The sequence below is a fragment of the Suncus etruscus genome, chromosome 13 (genome assembly GCF_024139225.1).
Source record: "Suncus etruscus isolate mSunEtr1 chromosome 13, mSunEtr1.pri.cur, whole genome shotgun sequence".
Lineage (NCBI taxonomy): Eukaryota > Metazoa > Chordata > Mammalia > Eulipotyphla > Soricidae > Suncus > Suncus etruscus.
The window spans coordinates 25411768-25430971 of record NC_064860.1 but is presented as its reverse complement, the minus strand read 5'-3'; the positions used below and the strand labels follow the sequence as shown (position 1 = coordinate 25430971).

General features: G+C 44.5%; 1 pseudogene; it reads left to right on the top strand.

The window, feature by feature from the left end:
* LOC126025753 (cyclin-C-like) overlaps positions 1–3078 on the top strand; it is a 28530-nt pseudogene extending 25452 nt beyond the window's left edge.
* Positions 3079–19204: the final 16126 nt, after the last annotated feature.

Sequence of the window (19204 nt, the reverse complement as noted above, 5' to 3'; positions counted from 1 at the left end):
CTATCACTCCGGTCCCCAAAGTTCTCTTTCTTTATGATTATTGGTAGGTGTTCTTTGTTATATTGATCTTTTAGGATTGTCTTTTTTCAAATTTGAGTTCATTAATTTCTTTTTCTTTTTCTTTTCTTTTTTTTTGGTTTTTGGGTCACACCCAGCAGCGCACAGGGTTACTCCTGGCTCTATGCTCAGAAATCGCTCCTGGCAGGCTCAGGGTACCATATGGGATGCTGGGATTTGAACCATCTACCTTCTGCATGCAAGGCAAATGCCTTATCTCCATGCTATCTCTCCGGCCCCTAGAGTTTATTCATTTTAGTTCTTAAGTTTTACTATTTTCTCTTGCTTGCTTTGGGCTCAGTCTGTTGATCTTTTTCCAGTTTTTTAAGCTGTGCAGTCAAGTTATTTATATGGGCCCTTTCTTCCTTCCTGATGAGTGCTTTCATAGTTATGAACTTTCCTCTTAACATGTCTTTTGTTTTGTCCTATAAGTTATGATAGGTCAATCTTAGATCAATAAGAGTCAAATTTGTGATGATTTATATATCTCTCAATGGTGTTATTAAAGTCATTTTCTGAGGATTTACTGGAATGTTGGTACTAGCTAAGCCTTCTATGTTACTATTTAGGCTCACTAAGTGTGGTGGTTTTTTTTATACAACTTTTTCTATCAGATTTTCTGTGATCCTACTGTGTTGACACTGCTATGAAATTTGGAGGTATCTGTGTGGCCAACCAATGCAGGAGCTATAGATCTGGAATGATGTGGTGGCTTGGCAGTTTGATAACGTTAAGTCTTGTAGCTGAACTGTTTTTATGTTGGAGGGTTTTGGGTGTAACTGGGGTCTGCAGTAACATTAGGCAGAAAGGTCAATTTGCTACCCCTATTTTGAGACAGTCCCTTAGGATTCTTCTTTAATGGCTAAAATGTGAACATATGAGTTTGACACATGGTCCTGAGCTCTGGGAAGAGATGGGCATCCAGAGTCATGAAAAACATGTCAGATATATTGATGCATCACTATAGGACTGCTAGGGGAGGCCCTCTAGGAGGCAGTTGCATTTATGATGAGCTCCAAGTATGGCCAGTTGGTACCCACAGAATTTTGTGGCCAAGGCCATCCTGTGAGGAGTGCACTCAGGCAGATATTTGTGGGCTTGGGGAAAGTTTGGGACACATGGAAAAGTCACTGCTGCTTGGCTTCCATGGTGACCAGTCCTGATTTGATTTGGAGTTAAAGCATTATTGCATTCAGGGATAAGAGAAAGAGGTGGGCTAGAAGTGACACAGGAACAGTGGAAGAGGGGCTCGGGGACTTTGATGGTGTAAAGGGGGCAGCAACTTTGTATAACAAAACCATACATGGCATGTGCGCATGTAAAAGCATTGCAACTACAAAATTCAGAGAACTATCTAAAGGGCTGGAGAGGTAGATAATAGGGGAAGTAAGGTGCTTTCCTTGCAGTTGCTGATCTGGATTCAATCCTTGGTGCTCAACTAGGAGAGAGCCTGAACACTCCCAGTTGTGGCCCAAACCCCAACTTTATATGTAACAGGCTCAAGAGATGGCTCAGCAGTCTGATTGCAGGCATGGAGTACAGCGGGCCCAGGCTCCATCCCTGGCTCCAGCACCTCTGGGAGGACTCTTCCATCAATAGTTTTGGAGAAGCCCCCAATCACTATTGAGTGTGGTCCAAACCAAAGTAAATAAACAAAATAGAAACCAAAGGTCTGTATCTGCAGAGGAGGTAGAGGTGGGGTGTGTGTAGAAATTTGGGGGAACAGAGGAGATGCAGTGTTCACAGAGTAAATATGTGTATAAGATGTCTCAGGAGGAATCCTTGATGATTCTGCCCCAAGCCACAACTAGGTGAGTTGGCATCTTGTGGTTGCTGGTGAAGAGGAGGATTGCTATTGGGACCCAGATCTTGGATCCAGGCACCTCTTTTAGGAATCTCCTACATGTGGGAATTCAGACGAGTTTAGGAACTGGTTGGTGCTGGGAAGTCTTTGGAGTGTAGAGGGTACTCTGGGAACGGATGTGAATTTGCAGGGAGAGTGTGTGGAGAAAAAAAAAGGGAGAGAAGAGCTGAGCCTATCACCTGCCCAGTCAGAGCAGTGAGTCCTGGGAGCCAAAGTGGCTGTCCTTGTGGTGCTGGGCCCCCCCAGCTTGCTGAAGAGGAGCTGAGACGCCCCCACACATGTGTCTTTCCCAGCAGGCATTGTTTTGACGACATAGTGCCAGCACCGCACGCAAACTCTCTCATTTTCTTATTTGCCTTCACAGTGGAGATATAGATAACTGGCTGGAGTCCAGTCAGTTTTCAGCAGAGCCTGGAGAATCACTGTTTTCAGCACACCTAGTCATTTCCAAAATCATACCAATTATCTGGGCTTTGGGAGTAACGCTTGGCCTGTCACTCATATCAGCATTTTCCTCTTATACTTCCCACTCATCCTATAAAGCAGTAAGGACAAAATCGCACTGCAACGTTCTCTTAATTGTTCAAGTTGCTGTGCAGAGGTGAGTGGAGCTGACTGAACCACTCAGCACTGGTGGTGATGGGTTTCAGAGAATTAGGGACTGATTAGCCCCTCGTGGGATGGACGAGGCCTTTGTGGAAACTTGAAATCCTGCCTAGAATGGGCAGGTAGGCTGGGAGCCACTCCATAAAGACAGAGGGGAGGAGCCTTTGGGAAGAGAACTGGAGCACATTTACCCAGACTCCCGTGTCTGCTCTCTGCAGGTGTGGCAAGCATCTTTAAGACTCTTCTGTGTTTCTTCTTTCATGGCACCACAGCCCGTTTGCACTCCGCTGTTGGGCTCATCATCCACTGCTCAGACATCATTTAGTGGAATCATTCGCCTGCTTAATAGGAGCCAGAGATTGGCTAACAAAAGGCTTCACAGATGGTAAGCTTCAGACTTGGGGAGGGAGCCCTGCCAGCCTCTAATTACTAAGGCATACTTGGACAGCTTTGGTGCTGTCCTGTCCCACAAGCTGGGCTTTCCGCTGCGGCAAGCTTCTTCCCAGGCTACCGTGTTGGATGCAAAGTTGGAAATTAAATGTTCTAGCTAGCAACTGGCTTGGGTTTCCAAATATCAAACTCATTTTAATTTAAAATTAAAAAAATGTGTAAGAATTCATATTGCACAAGAGATGAAAGAGTTTCTTTTTCTCTAGTAACTTAACCCCTTTATTCTCACCATCCTCTGTAATAGATATTTATATAATATCTCAAATGCATTATAGATTACAATATACAAAAAAGTGATAGACATTCCAAGTAGTAACTATTTGTGGATGTTCTATTTGCAATCAAAGTAGATTTTTTTTTGTTTGGAAAATGCTAGGGTTTACATTGATAAATTATACCTCCAAATTTATGTTTGTGAAACTAGTCTTTGGTTATTTCATCTTGGAATAAGTATGCTTGGGTATTACAGCTCTCATTTACAGAAGGATGGAATAGAGATGGTACTTTAGTGTTTCAAAAACCCTTAAATAAAAGGTGTATTACAGACCATAGAGAAATAGTAAAAGGGTGAGAGATACTGCCTTGCATGTGACTGAGCCTGGTTTGATCCCTGGCACCACATATGGAACAATTAACTGTTCCAGAAGTGACTCCTGAGCACAGAGTCAGGACAGGACTAAGCTGAGCATCACTGGGTGTGATCCCTGAATAGATAATGCCTTACGTGTTTGTTTGAAGCATAGTCATCAAACTGAACATTCACCAAATTGAATATAGTCATCAAACTGAACATTCTCCTCTTCCTGTAGAAGAACTTATTAAAGCTGCCAAAATTTCCCTCCATCTTTTCCACCCCAATCTATTTTGCTCACTGAATCATTTTTACATCTTGGTGTCCATAACACTTTCTGATCATCTTTTTTTTGGGGGGGTGGGCACATCTAATGGCACTCAGGGGTTACTCCTGGCTATGCGCTCAGGGGCTATGCGCTCCTGGCTTAGGGAACCATATGGAATGCCAGGGGATCAAACCGAGGTTCATCCTGCATCAGCCGAGTGCAAGGCAAATGCCCTACTGCTGTGCTATTGCTCAGGCCCCATCTGCTCATCTTTTCATCCCAAGTTCTCTGGCTCAATATAGCTCATGCTTGGTCCATTTGGGCTGAAGTTTTTCCAATAATTTCTTATTTGTCTGAGCTCGTTTTCCAGTAGAATACTCAGGAAAGGTCCGAGAGTCAATATTCCTGGATTCTTGCATATTTATAATGGTTTGCTTTGAATGTTTATTTTGGAAAGAGGGATATAAAACCCTTGACTCATATGTACTTTCTCAGAATAGTGTTTAAAATACAGTTTCCCTGTTTTCACCATAAAGTGATGCTTTTAGAAGTTTTATGCCATTTTAATTTCCTAGCCTTCCTTCTAATTTGACTGGGCCTTTTTGGCTAGATTCCTTAATTACCCTCCCCCCCTTTTTAAAAGTATGATAGCTTTTCTAAGATGAATCTTGGTGTTAACTTGCAGAATACTTTCCTCGAGTACATGGGGTATCCTTCTGGAGAGGATCTAAACCTTTTCTTAGCATCTGATTAATTTTGGGAGATTTTGCTTTACTTTCCTTTTTGAGACTCAAAGGATATAGAGACTTGGGGCCATTTTTTGACCCCTCTCTTGGGCCTTTTGCATCACCTCTTATATATCCAGTACTATCTCTCTGACCTCCCTATTAGTTTTCATGTCAAAGATATTATTCAAAGTTTTTTATTTTTCAAATTTTGAGTTCATCCCTTGGCAGTTTTCTTCCTGGCTTTCTTTGGGGGGTGGCATACCCAAAAGTGTTCAGGGATTACTCCTGTCTCTACATTTAGGAATCACTCTGGTGGGTTTGTGGGATCATATGAGATGTAGGGATTGAACCCTATCAGCTGTGTGCAAGGCAAGCACCCTACACACTGTACATCCTCTGGCCCCAGGCTTACTTTTTCCCCACTATATTCCCATTCACTTATTTACCCTTGTCTTTGGCATCTGATCACTTTTGACATTCATGGGAGGAGATCTACTTTCATTAACCTGCCAGTTGTAGCTCATATTTGGTGGTTTTAAGTGTCAGTGTGTATCTGATGGGGTTTCTGGAAACTTCTGAGTGCTGGGTGTTATTCTATGAGAGAATTTGAGGCCCCCCATGCTGAGGCACGGTTCTTGCCAAACTTGATCCTATAGCCCCTTTAAGTGTCCTTGTTCAGGGCCAGAGAGATAGTATAGTGGGGAAGGTGGCAGGTCTAGCTTCAATCAGCAGCACAGAATTAGGAGTAAGCCCTGAGCACAGCCAGATGTAACCTCAGCACCTTCCCTTCCTTCTAAAAAACCAATTCTTGGGACCGGAGAGATAGCTCAGCAGTAGGACGTTTGTCTTAGATGCAGAAGGATGGTGGTTCAAATCCCGGCATCCCATATGGTCTCCCGAGGTTTGCAGGAGCGATTTCTAAGTATAGAGCCAAGGAGTAACCCTTGAGTGCTGCCGGGTGTGACCCCCCCAAAAAAAACCCCACAATTCTTGTTTACATACAAGGTCATGAGTTTGCTCCATCAGGCCAGGTGCAATCAGTCCAGGAGCAGCTGTGCATGTGGTCTCCTTCGCACAGTTGCTGCCAGGCATAATGCAAGCTCAGCTCTTCACTCCCACTGCTAATTCTTACACACATGTTCTGATCCTCACAGTGCTGTTAAAAGCTTGTCTGTGTATGTTGATCTCTGGTTTTGTTCTTTCAGTGTCTGCTTCTAGAAACATACAGCTGGGAGAAGAGGCGACTATTATTCTCTTCTATCCAGAGAAAACAATTTCACATGCAGAGATTTCTTGAAATATTTAAAACTCAAAGGACAGAGATACCATCATTGCATTTACAAGCAAAGCCTTTAATGCTAGGTCTGAAAAACAAACCTGTAGACCATAGCTTTTACACCCTTTTAATGATTTCTGTCTACCTACTTTCCTTTCCAAGGCTAACGTGGACTTAAGGGCAGTTAATTAGTGAGCAACTATTTACCTCATTATTTTTGGGATGCTTTCATAAAATATATTTTCAAAAACTTATTTTATTAATTTATTAATTTTATTAAATTTATTAAATTAAAACATTAAGCTTTACTTATTTATATTTAATCTTATGTGTACCAAAATACCATGATTTATAAACATTCATAATTCAGTTGTTTCAGGCATATAAAGTCCCAACATTAATTCCACCACCAATGTGACCTTCCCTTCACCAGTGTTCTCAGTTCTTTCAACCCTCAGCTTACCCATTTAACAGGCACAAAATAGAGTTATTTCATATAACTTGCTCCAAGAAAACTTAGAAGAATGGCAGGAATCATAAGTGATCAATTTGTGTTAATTGATTGTTATGTTGCTATTAATCTATGTCAATAAAAAATTAAGATCATTTAAAAATATGATGTCACCTTTACTCTCATGTATATAGATAAGTTTTCAACTCTAGTATCTAAAATATATTGCATTAACTTTGATTCTGCATTCAGGTCTCATGATAGTAATTATTCTGGGTCTTCTCTGTGTCTTTCCCATCAGTTTTGCTGTGTTTTGACTGTGCTGAAATGGTGTATCATGAGCAGAGATCAGAAACGAGGCCCCTTGCTATGGTCAAGTTCCAGGACCTAGACAGAAGAATGGGGAATCCACCTGCTCTGGTTTGAAAAATGCCACAGAGTTGCCAGCTGGGCAATCAATATATGTAGAATAATCAAAAAATTGCATTAGAGTAATAAAACAGGACAGGAAATTTGGGGTCCACCTGTAACTCTGCTTCTTTAACTCTGAACTGAGAAATATAAGTACTAGTGAGAGGAGAGTCGAACCCTCCAGCAAGAACACTTCATATGGCTGTTGGAACAAGCACTCAAGAACACATAAGGTCTGGCCGAAGAAAATCCCAGAACTAAGCAGAAAAATCTTTCCCTTGACCTACCAGGCTGTAAATATCCTCCTGGAATGTCCTTTGCTGAACTTAGGCCCTTTTACAGGGACAAATCGACAAAGGACAACTTGTTCACAACAAAATTTGGAACCTCTGGCTAACACTTAATTTCTAAGTAAGGAAAAGAGGGGCCGGAGCAGTGGAGCTAGAGGTAAGGCATCTGCCTTGCAATCGCTAGCCTAGGATGGACCGAATTTCAATTCCCGGTGTCCCATATGGTCCCCCAAGCCAGGTGTGATTTCTGAGTGCATAGACAGGAGTAACTCCTGAGCATCAACAGGTATGGCCCAAAAATAAAAACAAAAACAAACAAACAAATAAAGAAGCTGAATATTGACTTCAAATCAAGGAATAGTTTGGATTCTTCTGACTGTCTACATTCAGATCTCTGGGGGCTTGATGCTATGTCCTCATAACATCAAGTTTAGTCACACAGACTCACTCAGCTTGATAAAATGTTAAGTGTTATTTGTCCCAAAGAATCATCATAAAAATATTTGGTAATTACAATGTCTTCTAAGGAGAGAAATAGCTTATAATTTCCTTAAGTTTTTGTTCATCATTGTAAGTCATTAATAGCTTTTTTACTTGGCAGGGGGGATGAGTTTCTTAGTGGATGCTCATTAAGCCCAGGGCCCCTCCTGACAATTTCCCAACAACCAGGCAGGAGGTCCGATGTGATGGTTGAGGTTGTGATACACAGTATGGGACTTACAGTGCTGGGGATTACCTGCACTACCCTGGTGAGGATCAGAGACCTCTAGGGCTATCCTCAATGATGCTCAGGGGATCATGTGGTGCCAGCAAGTGAACTGGAGTACCACTGCATTCAAGGCAAGTGTAACAGTCTATACTGTCTTACTTGTAACTTCTAGCTAACAGAAAACTGTACTATATTTCTGTGTGCATATTTATTCTTTCTCTTCCCTCCTTCCCTTTCTACCACCCTCTTTCTTCCTTCATTTCTTCCTTTGTTCCTTCTTTCCTCCATTTCTTCTCTCCCTCTTCTCTCTTTCTATGATTTATTATTTTTTATTTTATTTTATTTTTTTTTTGGTTTTTGGGCCACACCCATTTGACGCTCAGTGTTTACTCCTGGCTATGCGCTCAGAAATCGCTCCTGGCTTGGGGGGATCATATGGGACGTTGGGGGATCGAACAGCGGTCCGTCCTACGCTAGCGCTTGCAAGGCAGACACCTTACCTCTAGCGCCACCTTCTCGGCCCCTCTATGATTTATTTGTACCTAGATGCTTAAATTTAGAATTATTAGAAGTAGACACACTAATACACTGCAGACCCTTAATAAAGATGGCTAAATTGCTCTCCAGAGGTTATGCCAATACAAAATTCTGTCCACTATGCAAGTCTATATTTCAGGGTACCCTCTTCAGCACTGGGTATTACCAGTTATCTAGTGAGCAATTAGTGTTCATATTGATTTTTAATTTTCAGTTGTTGGATTCTACTGAGTCTACTTAATTATTCTCCAGAGGCTGAAAAGGAAGGACGAGCTATAGGCAAAGCAGTGGATCCTCATGGTCCAACATTTATCATGACTCCAACTAGCTCCCTTTTTCTATTGCTCTCCTCAAATGCACATCCCTTCTCTTCCTTCCACCTTATTCCTGGTTCATGAAATGAAGGGGTGGGGCCAGCTGAGTTTTAAGACCCACCTCCCTGCCCCCCACCTTTGTACGGGGATTTCTCTGGACAGTTGTCTTGATCTTGCCAAAGGTTGCATGGAGTTGTCTGTCTACCATGCATATTCTTTTTTGTTTTCTGGTGTCCTCAGTAGAATGTATTTTAGATTTTGTTCCTCCATTTCTCTCTCTTCCCCTCTGGAAATTGTGATTTGAAAAACAACAACGCAGAATGCAAATATGGTATATAAATATTTAAAATGTGATTTGCACTTAACAAATTACACATGATCGCCTACTCCCTCGTAATTTTGCATCAGGGACAAAGTGAAAATTTTTTTAATATTAAACACATAACATTTAAATACTTTAATACAAACAAACTGCATTTGAATATTAATCTCTTCTGAAAAGACCTTGTCAGGCACATTCAATATTTAAAAACATTCCTCACAACAAAGTTCTTCAAACCCTTGAAATTCCCATTTTGTTCAGTCCTTTGTAAGCTGGGATAATCTTGTCAATTTTCTATGCATGTATGGTTGATATTGAATCTCTAGTTAGAAAGTTTTTTTTCTCCACAAGGGCAAGGATAAAAAAATAGGAGAAGAATCCTTCAGGCAAGGAATTTTGCGGGGAGAGGGGTTTGGAGGGCAAGGAGGACACATCCAGTGTGCCTAGGGGTTACTTGGGATAATGCCATGGGAGGCTCATTGAAGCTTGGGGCTAGCAAACATCTGAGCTCATATTAGAGCCCGTTGACACAGCTGCTTCCCAGACAAATCCCTACTCTCCTTTCTGTACTGGGAGACCTGGCCTTTCCTTTAATTAAAATGATGGGCATGGCAGGCTGTGGGCATGCAGGCCCCCGCAGAACTACGGGCTGCCTGGAGCTGACATTGTGCTTTATTAGATATATTTTTATAATTAAATGTTTGAATGGCAGAATGCTGAGTCCTTGGCTAAACAGTGCTGAAGGGGTTCATTATTGCCAGCCCTCCTTATCCTAGCAAATGCATGAGATGGTGCCACTTGATAAGGGCCCAGAGGAATGGGGGGGGGACTGCCCAACTGTTCCTTCAATAAAGACAGAAAGACAGAGAAGTGGAATGCCTGTCTCAAATACAGGCAAGGGTTGGGAAGAAGGGAGGGGGGCCATTGGTGGTGGGAATGTTGCATTGGTAAAGGGGGGGGTGTTCTGTTTACGACTGAAACCCAGCTACACTCTTGCTTGTAATCATGATGCTTAAATCAAGATTTTATATATTAAAAAATATAAAGACAGAAATGGGAGTCTGCTCAGTGAGGAAAAATTGCCTTTGGGGAACATAGGAACCCTACCCAAATGGCAGAAGGTACCAGTTGGAAGAGACAAAGGGAGACAGGCGCCCTCATCTTGGGAAAGACAGTTCCTTAAGAAAACCGAAGTGCTTGTCCCTTGCAGTGTTGCTCACTACAATTTGATCCATGCTGTGATATTCCTTCTGGGGAGGCCTTGAACATATGAATGGAAGGGATAGTGCATGAATAAAATTTTACTAATCACAGCTTATAAACCACGGTGCTGCCCCTAAAACATATTAATAACATTTACAGCAGAGGTATTTGGAAATCTCTAGGGTTTTAGGTGAAGGAATGCTTTCAAGTTTGTGCTAGTTCATAAGATTTCTTGAACTACGAATCATCAAAAAGAGCGTTTATCCCCACCCCTGCACCAAGAACCAAAGTCATCACACCCATCCCTAGTGTTTTTCTCCAAAGGTCTTTTTTTTTGGGGGGGGGTGTGAAACTTTGCATTTGCAAAGTAAAAGGATTAGGAATTTCTATGACACCAACCAACTCAAGTGTCAGTCTTGGCAAATTGCTTAATGTATTATTTATAATATATTCACTTGGTATCAATGGACTCAAGGCCACTCTTCAGGTGCTTTAAGATTAGTACCTTCAGTACTCTTGCTCTTTATTTTATTTTTGTATTCTGTAGCTATATATGATCATGCTCAGGGCTTACTCTTGGTTCTGTGGTCAGGGATCACTCCTGGTTGTGCTTCATAGTATTTATGTGGTACCAGAGACCAAACCAAGTTTGGTCACATGCTAGGCTTAAGATAGCAACAGTGTTGAACTGAATCTATGTCAAGATTATTTGAATTTGAGGTCCAAGATGTCAGCTTCTTTGTTCTCTGCAATGGTAAAATGTGGGCAATTTTGAGTTGGTAAGGCTGAAGCAGTGCAAAGAAAAACACTGAGTCCAAATAACAGCAAACACTTGAATATCACTTAACTCTTGTTTCCTGAGGAGGAAATGGGAGCTCACAAATAGGAAACATACATTTTAAAAAAAATGCCACTGGATTCAAAAGGGCTGACTGCTGCAAACTGAATTTGCAAGCCAAGTTTGAAAAATCTCAAACCACATTGAATTCCAACTCACCTAAACTGGCTGGGTCAGGAAACTCTGGTAATGGGGTAGATAGAGGGAACCCAGCATCCAGGAGCATGCAAGAAGGAACTACTGAGACTCTGCCTGGGATCCCAGTGGCTTCTACAAGAAATAACTGGTGCTGCGGCACCAGTCACTCTCAAGGGCATCAGAGAGGCACACAGATTCAATGACATTTCAAACTCCTGGAACAGAAACTATGTCAGAAACAACTTAGAGACATTTCTGAACTGGGTGTAGAAGGATTCCATTTCTTTGACTTCACCAGTGCAGAGACCAAAAGTGAAACAGGCCACTTCCTTTTCTTGGGGTGAGCTACTCCAAAATCTGTGCTCAGAACCATAGTTTACTGCATGCAAGGCAAGAGCCTTCACCCTTGTTTCATCTCTCCACCCCAATGAAGTGTTTTATTTCAAGAAAACTCTGCTGTTTTCTGTCTTTGAACCAGCTATGGAGGGTTTCCATGCTTCAGAGGAGTCCTTGGGAGAAGCCAGCTGAGTTCTCAGTGGAAAGGACCCTGGCAAAAGTGCAGGAGAGAGGCTGTATCTAGCCTGCCATGTCTTAAACAATATCCCTCAAATCCTTGGCTATGCTTAGTTCTACCACTGGGCCCTTGCTACCCCATTTGGTTGATGAGACCCACACAGAAGGCAGTGTCATGAAGCCAAGACCAGCTTCTGCAGCACAGGGTCTGGAAGGCCAAACAGGGCCAGACAAACCTTGGCTGGGTATGGACATCACCCCCAGTTCTGAACCAATCCAGCCTTTTACACAGCTCTAGGGCAGGATTGAAGCTCTTTCAGGGCTTTAGTAGTAATGACTGCATCGCAGTGGGGTTAGGATGGCAGGAAGAACCCCTGGGAGAAAAGTGAGGCACTGTAGGTTTGTCTGTGAGCACCATTGAGAGGACAGTGGGATACTCCCTCCTGTGTGCTGGGCATGGAATAATCTGGAAAGAGCAAATTGCTCTGTTCTTTGACGGGATGGTGCCAGTACCTGGGCTGCAGGTGGCTGAGGCCAGGCAGGGTAGGGGTCTAAAGGGGTGATGCAGGGGACCTCAGAAAACTAAGGAGCTAGCAGGATGGGGCCACTCATACCACCTTCCTGCCTCATACCTGTCTCTACGTCTTTCTTGGAGAAATGCCTGTTGAGATCTTATAACTATTTTTAAATCTGGTTGCGTGTTTTTTGATTGTTGCGTTTATTTTGCATCAGCTCTTTAGCTGGAATATCAGCCCCTTATCCAATGTGTGGCTTGCAAATGTCTTTTCTATTCAACAAACTCTTTTCACCCAGTTGATAAGTTTCTTTTGCTATGCAGCAGCTTTTTTTCATTTGCTGTCGCCCCATAGTTTTCTCTCTGCTTTCATTTTTCTGGCTATTGCAGTCATGACCTCTGTGATATATCTGGAACATTTTTTCTAGATAGGGATCTATCCCTTTCTTTGAATCTCTTTATTTGTCTGGGCTGAGTTGTCTGGAGACAATCCAAGTGGTCTTGAGTTGAAAGGTTTTTGAGGTGAAGAAACTGAGTTCAACCCAACTTCAGCAAGCCTGAAAGAACAGAATTAGCCTTGCTGCTGCCTCATGCAGTGATGAATGGCAGCTAGTATGTTGGGGACAATTTATGTTGACCAGCCATTCTCTCCTTGAACACCATTTTATCTTGACTTACTCCTCTCTGTGTATCTTGTCCAGGGAACTTGAAGCAAATATTATATTATGCACTTTGAAATTAAAACCATAGTAGGACTTAGTGTTCCACCAAAGCAATGTTGTGGGGTGAGAAGCTTCTACATACCCCATCCTTGTCCCAATTGCATCTTTTCACATTTTCTTCAGGCATTTTGCACTTCATACTTACATGCGAAGGTCAGAGGTGAAGCTGCATAGCAGTTCCAAGAGGGCAGACTCAAACCCATATGGAAGTGAGGGCCTTTTAAGGGTTTATTTTTACTGGAAATAAGTAGCATCTTGTTTGAGTCATTTTGTTATGCTTTTATTACCTTGGGTTCATTTGCTTTATTGATGCAGCACACTCATTTCTAAAAGAGCACATTTCATTTCCTTCTCCCTTGTAGCGATTTTGAGATCAAGGTCAAATAGCCATCTTAAGGCTTCATTTTAAGTCACAGCCATAAAGCATTAGCAGCCAGGGAGGTGGGATTTGGCCTCCTGAACCTGCTTTCCCTCTACAGCAGGAAGCCTGGTGCTGTTTTAAGGGTGGATGGAGCTTTTGCTCAGAAGCTGGCGGGGGAGAATCTTTTTCTGGCTCTGTCTCTGGAGACATACAGTGTGGGGTTGCACAGTGTTCCTCAGTCTATACCACCCCATCTTCAAAGCTGTGGACTCCTAGTCCTGCTCTCTGAAGGACCCTCCTGGTGTCTGTGACCCCCAGGTCTATAACTTTCTTCCTGATCCACACTCAGTGGATCCAGGAATCCAGTTGCTTCTGTAATCTTCACTCCCCTCCAGCCAACCATAGCAGGTGCAAGGACCAAAGGTTTGGGCATTCAGGGGGACTATTCTGCATACGAAAATTATAGGGTGCAATGACTTTGGACATCCATCTATAAATGTGCACTACTGTCAACCAGATTACCTAAATTATTATAAAAATTATTATTATTATTTTTTTAATAAAAATTATTTAGGGCCGGGCGGTGGTGCTAAAGGTAAGGTGCCTGCCTTGCCTGCGCTAGCCTTGGACGGACCGCGGTTCGATCCCCCAGTGTCCCATATGGTCCCCCAAGCCAGGAGCAACTTCTGAGCACATAGCCAGGAGTAACCCCTGAGCGTTACCGGGTGTGGCCCAGAAACAAAAACAAAAAAAAATTATTTAAAAAAAAAAAGACAAAACTGTCTCTTTAAACTTTCATACCAATTCATGGACAAACCATGAATTGAGGGGCCAGAGCAATGGCACAGGGGAAAGGCATTTGTCTTGCACATGGCTGACCCAGGATGGATTGCAGTTTAATCCCCTGGCATCCCATATGGTTCCCCAGGCCAGGAGCGATTTCTGAGCTCATAGCCAGGAGTAACACCTGAACGTCACTGGGTGTGCCCCCCCCCCAACAAAAACACATGAATTGATTACAGGAAATGCAGGAAATGTATGGGAGGGGAATTAGTAATAAATCCTTTAAAAGATCAAGCACAGGAAGGGCCAGAGCAATAATGCAGCAGGTAAGGCACTTGTCTTGCACAGAGCCAATCTGGGTTTGGTCCTCAGCATCCAATATGCTCCCTGGAACCCACAGAACCAGGAATCAGTCCTGAGCACTACTGGGTATGACCCAAAACAAGCAAACAAAAAGTCAAGCACACCTCATTCAGCCACTTCACCCATCAATGTATTTGCATAAGCAAATGTGAAATCCGTATTGAAATCTTATTTTCCCCAGTCAAGATGGCGTCTCTTCTTCCGGAAGGCTCTGTCTAGCATCAGTGGTGTTTGGTTGTGTGTGGTGGATTTTATGAGGTGCGGTTGGGATGCATTTTCCTTTCCTTTTTTTTTGTTTGTTTTTGTTTATTTTTTGTTGAGGGACTTCCCCAAAAAAGTAGAATAAGGGAGAGAGGGGGACTTCCCAGGTGGTGCACAGAAGACTGGGAGGGGCCCTTCTGGCTATTCTCAGCCAACCACTGGGCCTGCACCAAGAAGAGAGCCCAGGCAGGCACTGTTAGGACTACCAGCCATCCCAGTGGTACTGGGACCTTCAGGGCCACATCAGCAATGATCAGAGAACTGTGTGGTACCTGGGATAGAATTTGGGCTGGCTGCATGCTAGGCAAAAACCCTAATCATTGCACTATCCCAGTGGCCCTTGAAATGTGTTTTTCTCATTATCCTGATTTTTTTCCTTTTCCCCTACCATACACTCTCTCCATTTCTGCTCAGCCTGTGCCCCTCTGCTTCAGGACATCAGCACCCTCCTCTCAGGGTTTATTTCTCCTTAGGGCAGCATCTAAGAGTCATGGGTCCCACGCTCATTCTTTACATCAAGACTTACAGGGGCTAGAAAGCAAAGACGATGGATAAGGCACTTGCCTTTCATATATTTTCTCCCTGGCACCGCAAAGGGTCCCCAGAGTTCTACAAAGAGCGACCTCTCAATGAACACAGAGCCAGGACTAAGCTGGCTTACTTTTTCAATGCTTCAACCTCTGAGGTGGGCAGCAGTGACTGGATGCTGTGCCCTCCTTGGATCTGTGTGCGGTAACTGCTGGGCATGGCTTTGCGGTTGCAAACAGAGGCTTCTTCCCCACAATTGTTTGTAGCCTTTGAGTGAAAAGGGACAGTGGGGGTAGAAGGTGGGCTCTGCCCAACAGGACTGTCACCCATCATCCCGCACAGTGTGAGTCAGCGGAGTGCAGAGTTCTTGGCCAGGCAGAACTCTCTGGATGGAGAAGCCTGCAGACTTGCACACAGTGTGTTCTTGTGCATACACAGCCCCCTCACACACGAGCATTTGGGTGAACACGTACAACTGTATGCCCTATGTACACACAGACTGACCCATACACTTTCATGCACTCTTGTCCAAATATGTCCCATGCGGCCACATATAGGCCGCATTTTCTCCCACACGTCTACTCTTTGCTCATATGCGCTTCTGCACACAGATGTGTACACACATGTATTCCTGTGTTGCCCATTTGTTGGGTCCCATTTACTCCTTTGTTGATGGTTTGAGAATCGCAAAGAGCTCCCAGAACAGAGAAATTGGTTCCCATCCTCTTGTCCCCTTTTGGGGGGAGATCTTGGTAATATTTATCCGCAACCAATAATCCACACAGACAGGAGGGTTAAGGGGTAAAAGATTGGGCGAAGAGAGTACCTTTGTCAGCCTGCTGCTAGCTCCAAAACACACCTTGAGCCAGCCAGCCAACTCTGGCAAAAGACCCTGAACGCCTCGCTCCCAAACTATTTATTCGGCTCTCAACAGCGCCCCCACCTGGAAGGTCAAGGTGGGACAACAGGCAAAGAATAATCTTATGGGAATATTTTCATATACAACATTCCTGCACGCAAATGACAATGTTGCACCTATGCACCTATTCACATGTGTCCCCCCCACATGCCATGTAACCCACGCGCACATAGACTCTTTGCATTCACAGGCTCTCAATGAATAGGTGTACATCCTTGCACACATGCGTCCTGTATACCCATAAATGCACATGCACACAAATTTCTGTATACACATAGATTCACCCATTCACACAGATGGATGATGATACAGACAGACAAACCATGCACGCGTCACTCAGAATCACTCACGCACACCCATGTACAGACTTAAACATCTGTGCTCACAGTTATGCACACAGACTAATCATGCACACGTGTGTAGATGCCCTTATATATGTACATGTATGTACATTTATGCACATCACACATAGATTCCTAGTACACATGTGGACTTATGCACAGGTTTGCTCTTGTGCACACAGACCCACCCATGCTCTCGCAGCGGTAGCTGGGCTCTCAGAAGGCACTATGCAGCTCAGGGCACTATTTATCATCCCTCCTGGCATATGAATCTCAGTTATGAAATGTGCTGTCTCCCAAGTCACATATTGCTTTTCTTTTAGAAAAAAAATATCTTTGGCTGGATCCCTGAAAGTTTAATTAAAATCCTGGTCTCCTTTTAAAGAAACATTATTGCATTTCTGACAGCTTGGATGTGAACGGGGTGGGGGGTGGGTGGCTGGAAGAACCACCAGGGTCTGGAGTACCTGCCTCTAATGAGGGCTTTCAGATGGGAGGTAATTAGTAGAGTTCTGGCACATTCTCTCCCATCCCTGGCCTTGACACTAGCTGGAGCTGTTACAAACAACAGGGAAGGACAGAAAGTTGTCGCTAATTAGACCATTTAAATATCACCCCGCATAAAATGTCCGTGACCCTTCCAAATTTTCACTGCACCCAGACCCCAATACAGTGCAAGTGAGGGTGGGCCTCAGGCATGGTCCTGAGGATAGGGCTCTTGCTTTGGGATTAGGGCTTTTGTAAGAGGAGGAGGTGGTGAGGGGGTGGGTGGACCACCATCTGCAGGGGTTCAGTCCCCACATAGTAGAAATGACATCACAGAGTGCAGCCAGGCTGGGTACTTTGTCTCAGTAATTACTGCTAAGACAAGAATGTCAGGGTTAGCAATGGGGCCTGTATGCATGAACTCTGGGTTCATGAGCCCAGCACCTCCCATCCTGTTCACCCACAGAACTCATAATTCTGGGCATTCACTTTCCTTTGGTCTCTCTCACTGTCCATGGGGACAGGCCCCTCTGTCCCTGATTCCTAAAAGAGCATTCAGTGTAATTATAGGCTCAAGACATGGACCTCAAGAGATATCAGTCCGGATGTCTGGGGGCTTTGGGATTGTCTCTACCTTGTCTTTCTGAGAGCAGGGTAGCATCCCGACACAGGCCAGGCATGTTCCCTGTACCCCTCACTCTCAATCAGATTGCCCTGTGGCTGGTGGCTGACTCAGGAACCCCTGCTGGAACCTTCTACGCTCTCTATCAGCAGAGAACCTTGGATGGAGTCAGCAACTTCCAGAAGAGTAGAACCAGACCAGCCTTCCCTGAGTGGGTTCCTGGGTCAGTCCCTGGGCCCTCTGGCTGCAAGGCTACCCCACCCCCCAGGGCTAGACTTGGGTCTCCAGGTACTGTGAACCAGCAAGACTGTTGAAGTGGGGCACTGACCTCTCAGGACACTCTCATTTAAGGAGCACCCCACCCAAGTCTAAGGAAGCAGCCTCAGAGCAGGTAAGGAATGTTTTAGAAGGATTCTCTTGGCTCACCCCTCCTTGTCACAGAGCTCAGCAGTGGTGGCACTGACCAAGTATAGCCTTGCTTCTCATGGACCCTGATAGGCCAGGCCTGTCTTCATGGACATGGGGGGACTAGCCCCATCCCTGGGGCCATTTCTTCAAACTCCATGAGGGGTGGTGGGAGTGTGTGGTTCTGCCTGGCGCCCCAAGATGGCTATCAAGGGTCAATTTCTGCAATGGGGTGTTCTGGTCAGTAGTCCTGTCCCTCAGCCTTGGGAGGAGGTTTCTTCCAAGTCAGGGGAGGTGGTGGTTGCCATAGATGAGTTGGGGATTGGGGGAAGGAACAAGGCAGGGGGCCCCGGGAGCCTGAGGCAATCATCAATACGTGTTGATTGAGCTCTTCCATCTGGCATCGATCCTCTACCGTCTATCAATAAACATGCACAGCTCTGCCCTTGACCTTGACTGGGGTACACAGCAGTGGTAGTGAGGGGAGATGGGCCACTCTGTCAGAGTGAGGGGCACATATGCACGGTGATAGTGACCTCACCCATCACTTTCCAGGGTTCTCTTCTTTACGATGACCTGGGCTTCCACCCAGTGGGGTTGGTTGGTCTCACCAAGACATACACAGGTGCCCCAGAATAGCTCTGGGCTCCTCCCAGTGGCCTCTTCCTCGCTGGAAGCATCTGTTTTCAGCTTAGCTGCTGAGTCTAAAGACATTTTTTTTCTCCACTTCCTTGAAAAGCTGAGAGCGAGCCTCTTGGCATTTGATCTGAGCCGATCACTGGTGCTTTTATACAAGGAATGAGGGGCTCCTGTAAGTAAATCTGGGTCTTTATATGCCTGAAGTGTGTTCTAAAAAAGCTACAATACCTCCCCCCACCCTTTTTTTTTTTTTTTAACATAAAAGGAATTAGATCTTCCAGTTTACCTCTGTGCTGGGATTAATAAAATTGGCCACAGGAGCTGATGGAACAATCCATTTGAAGTTTGTAAAGGCATCTGGGGGAGCTGGCTGGAGCAGTCTCATTTTTCCCTTTGCAAGGCAAGGAGCATGTTCGTCTGGGCGATTGGTCTTGCTCAGGAGCCAGGAGGTTGCTTACCTGCCTACTGCTGCTCTCTGCTTGGCTGAGCACACGCGCCGGTAGACCCAAGTTTCTCTTCCTCTCCATCACTCTGTCTCCAAACTGCAGCGAATCCATTCCTGACCTGGAGAGGTGCCAGAACTTTCTCCTCTCGCGCTCTGCGGGCTGCTTCTTTTCTTTCCTCTCGCGGATAGCTGCCTCGAGTGAGCCCCACTCAGAGGTTCCCAGCTTGCAAGCTGCCCGTCCCCCGTCCCCCCCAAACCACCCCACCCCC